Source organism: Danio rerio, chromosome 14 (assembly GCF_049306965.1).
Source record: "Danio rerio strain Tuebingen ecotype United States chromosome 14, GRCz12tu, whole genome shotgun sequence".
NCBI classification, from domain to species: domain Eukaryota; kingdom Metazoa; phylum Chordata; class Actinopteri; order Cypriniformes; family Danionidae; genus Danio; species Danio rerio.
The window spans coordinates 14,483,670-14,488,449 of record NC_133189.1 but is presented as its reverse complement, the minus strand read 5'-3'; the positions used below and the strand labels follow the sequence as shown (position 1 = coordinate 14,488,449).

The window sequence follows — 4,780 nt, the reverse complement described above, 5'->3', positions numbered from 1 at the left end:
AAAATACACTCGGGCCAGTTCCGGCTAGATTGTCGCCTGCCGGAGACTTACCCCTCGGCCCAACTTCGGCTGCCGGACTCGGGCCGGATGACTGTGGACTCACTGCCCGATTCCGGCCCGAATCAAGCGGGCCAGATGCGGCGGCCGTAAGCGAGCCGACGCTGCGCATCCGCGCCGGAATCGGCGCGAGGGTAATGTGCGCTGCGGCCCGGAGCTGGCGCGACTCCGTATTTATACACCTTATAAAACCTTTTGGTATTACATTGGTACTTGATATATGGTATTAGTTTATTTATATAACAGCAAACACAGGCTATAATGTAAACACAAAGTGTAAGCACTGCCTTTAACCTTTGAATAAAGTGCAAACTGCATACATATTCTGTAACGAAAATAATCAGACAAATGACAAAATTAATAAATGTTAAACGTTTATTGATTGCAAGAAAAAAATAGTACTAAAATTTTATAAATAATTTGTAGTGCACAAGAATATCAATATAAAAACAACAATGAAACAACACAATAAAGACACACAGAAAGATTTAAACAAAAAAATCTAAAAATTACACACAAACACAGATGTTTTTAAAACAACCCTGTTTTCCCAATAGACTTGAATTAAAAATTTGTAAAAAACAGCTAAATTTTATATAAACCTAAATATAGAAACCAATTTAAGATATAGCAAGAAACATCTTAAAAATACCAATGACAATCCGTAAAATATCCAAGTCAAACTTGTGAAAAGTACTGCAGAATTCTGAAGAAACATCTTGAAACATTTTTTAATAAAACATTAAAATAATAATAAACAAACAAATAAAAAAAAAAAAAAAAAAAAAATATATATATATATATATATATATATATATATATATATATATATATATATTTGCAGAAGTATAAAGTCAAACTTATTTTTAAATAAACTTGAACAAAATCAATTGCACAAACAGCAAGACATGAGTGAGATGATTATACATTTCATATATATACACGTCTTGTGTAATTTTATATTTATAATTTTATTTGTATTACGTTTATTAAAAATGTATCAAGATGTTTCTTCATAATTTGGCGCACATACATACATACATACATACATACATACATACATACCATACATATATACACACACACATATATATATATATACACATATACATATATATATATATATATAAATGCAAATGAAAGAAACAAATTGTTCAAGTATCAGGGAACATCCTAATACACTTAAAATGTTGTTTAAAAAATAAAACAAAATAGTGATTTAGACATTTGACACATTAGCTTTCTCTTCTTTCTTCCTCCATCCCTGTCACGGGCAAGTTGTAGCTACCTTGTAATGCATTTTTCCACTTCTTTATCAGTGGCGTGGTATGGACATTTGTCCTCACTCCATCTGTGATTAAAAGATAAACAGATAATTAGTAGTGAAGAAGTACTAATGTATAAAAAAAGAAAAAATTAGGAAAAAAGTAGGCTACCTACGAAGCAAAAAAAAAAAAACAATAAAAAAAAATAAACTTAAAACACTTTGAAATTAGCAAGAGCTTGAACTTACCAGTTTCTTCATTTGTTCGGGCTGCTCCTTTAGTTGATTTTCAAGCTTTTCCAAATCAAATTGGCCAAAGGTAGGTCAAATGTGTTTACATCTGGAATTTCATCACGTCTGTTTTGGTTTTGTGAGAATCAGGCCCAGCTGCTGCTTTATGACGTTGCATGATTTTAAAACTTCAGTCAGTCGTGCTAAAAAAGAAAAATAACAGATTAGTATAAATCAACCTGTAGCTTATTCTCATACAACCTCTGTAAATACATCAGTGGGTTAGACACTGCTGATATTCTCTAGTTGATCTTTACTTTCTAGCTGCATTAATCCTTAACAAATTTAGTGATGTCTTCAATTCTTACAAAGACATCACGAGATGCAATAAGTTCTGTCTTGATCTCAAACTGCACTAGAACAAAGACTGTAAATGTTCATAGGTGTACTGCAGGAGTGTCCAAACTTTTTGGGCCGAGGGCCAGATGCAAAAAAACAAACGTTGTTGCGGGCCAAATTTTAAATACATCACACAGATAGTGTGTGTGTGTGTATATATATATATATATATATATATATATATATATATATATATATATATATATATATATATATATATATATATATATATAAATACAGTTGAAGTCAGAATTGTTAGCCCCCCTAAATTATTAGCCACCGTTTATTTTTTTCCCCAATTTCTATTTAACGGAGAGTTAAACATTTTTTTCCACACATTTCTAAACATATTAGTTTTAGTAACTCATTTCTAATAACTGATTTATTTTATCTTTGGCATGATGACAGTAAATAATATTTGACTAGATATTTTTAAGACATTTCTATACAGCTTAAAGTGACATTTAAAGGCTTAACTAGGTTAATCAAGTTAACTAGTCAAGTTAAGGTAATTAGGCAAGTTATTTTATTACAATGGTTTGTTCTGAAGACTTAAGGGGCTAATAATTCTGACCTTAAAATGGTTCATAAAAAAATTTTAACCGCTTTTTATTCTAGCCGAAATAAAACAAGTCTTTCTCCAAAAGAAAAAAATATTATCAGACATACTGTAAAAATGTTCTTGCTCTGTTAAACATCATTTGGGAAATATTTAAAAAAGAAGAAATAAATCAATGAGGGGCTAATAATTCAGACTTCAACTGTGTGTAGACAGACAGACAGACAGACAGATCATAACAAGAACTGCTGCTTAATTGAATGCATGTAATAGCGACACCCGGTGGTTATTTATTGAATTACGTTCATTTTTGTATAGCGGGCCAGATTCTATTGATATTTATAAAAAGCCTCGCGGGCCGTAGTTTGGACACGCCTGGTGTACTGGAATGTACAGTATCTGTGCATCTTGATGGTGGTCTTAAGATTTCTGCCATAGTCATTGATGGTGATGGTACTTGTGGTGCTGCATTGATTTCTGAAATCTTTATACCTGCCTTTTATCCAGCCTCTTTGTTCCAAATAATTTTTCTTCATCATGGTATAGATGTGTCTATACTGTCCCTTAATCAGATACATTTACAAAACAAAACATCACTTTAGTATAGTGCCAGGGCAAAACTCACAGGTTGTAATAGATCAATGACATAATGTTGACAGTATGTGTTTAAAATAATTGCAAACAAACCTGTTCTGTCTTTAGATGTATGACAGGCGATCATCATCCTCATCTGTCTACCAGTCAGAAATCACAGTTGCGTGTGGATGTTTGAGTCGAGCTTCCTCATATGCATCTATAATAAAACATCACATTGTTGTTAACCTCCCGTAAAGAAAAGTTCAAATCCTGAAATACTATCAAAGTTAATTAATGCATATAATACCTATAGTGTAAATAATCAGTACACAGAAGGTTGCACAAGATTTATTCGGAGATTCATGCAGAGTGACAGCCTTATGAATCTGAGACATAGATTTGTAAGATTGTCAAGCACATGCATTATTCTGTACCCATGAAGATTAACCTACCATTGTGAAAAATGTTTGATGATAGCCAATAACAATAAACCATTTCAGCTGTTTGTGAAGCAATTAGTAATGTAATGTCTGAAAAGCTCAATCTATGTTGAAAATGTATCAGCAGTTTACAGCTTATAATGGACTTTTAGCACACAACTATAACATGCCTATTCACGTTCAAAAGAGTGTGCTATTGACTTCTTTGGTCGTGATGTGCTGCAAAATGATCTCACTAACCTTTGTTAAACAAGAACAATAAGACTTAACCAACAAATATTGTTACCCATTCATTTAAATCAGAATTTATCACTGTCAATAACATAAAAAAACATCAAAATCTGCTTTAAGACGTTCAGTTTTACATTAACTGACCATTACAGCTTGAACAAAAGATATAATTGATTCACATAGGCTAAAAAATATGAATTAAAGTGCATAGTAATATATTTCTCTTGGATAATTTAAAGAGAATAGTAAACTGTCGAGTTTCGATCATTTTTCGTGACTAACTGCATAAACAAGATAAACAATATTTTATTAATCCAAAACGATTAGTTTTTATTTACACATAATCACAGAATTAATACTGTTGGATAAGTATACGCCTGTACAATGATTTTTTTCAACATCCACGGTACTTTATAATGTTAAATCAGGAAAAAAACACGTTTTGCCAAGTTAGTTAATGGATTCGTCTACAGAAACTTTCTTTAACGCAAAGTTAGCATACACACAAATTCGTTTCATGTTTCTTTAAAATAATTAAAATAGTTTTCAGTTACTACACACGTTACAATCTAACATTGTGTAAAAGGAAAAGGAACTTTCAGACGTGTTTGTAACTGTTAGCGTTAGCATACATTAGCTCCAGTCGTGTTTCTTAAAGCAAGTTACATTTCGTATCAAACTGTTTTAAATTACTAAACGCTGTTACAACCAAACACCGTGGAAATGTTTTAAGCTCTAAATTCGCTAATTATACAGTACACAAGCAGTAAAAAGCTTACCTTTCTGACCGGAATCCACGTGAGTCTTTGAAAAACCAAAATTTTTCTTCTTGTGATCTTCGTGCCATGGTGGTTGACAACCAGCTCTTTGGAGCATTACCGCCACCGTCTGGATTGGAGTTTGGATCAGGAATTTAGTAACGCATGTGTTTATTATGAAACCAACTTCTGCTTTAAAAAAAACAGTCAGCACAGGAGCGTGCTATCTCAAAAATAAGCAAATTTTACATAGTTTTTCTCTAGA

At 32.2% G+C, this 4,780-nt stretch overlaps 1 long non-coding RNA gene across 3 annotated transcripts; it reads right to left on the bottom strand.

Moving 5' to 3' along the window:
• Positions 1 to 901: 901 nt before the first annotated feature.
• LOC137487570 (uncharacterized) lies at positions 902 to 4,565 on the bottom strand. Of its 3 annotated transcripts, none has more exons than XR_012390090.1 (5): positions 3,394 to 4,565; positions 3,198 to 3,303; positions 3,003 to 3,073; positions 1,571 to 1,755; positions 902 to 1,408 (listed from the first exon to the last, which is right to left on the bottom strand). It is a non-coding gene; the product is annotated as an uncharacterized lncRNA (long non-coding RNA). The 3 variants fall into 3 exon arrangements; XR_011006173.2 differs by having other exon boundaries at positions 4,537 to 4,565; XR_012390091.1 differs by having other exon boundaries at positions 3,007 to 3,073; positions 4,537 to 4,565.
• Positions 4,566 to 4,780: the final 215 nt, after the last annotated feature.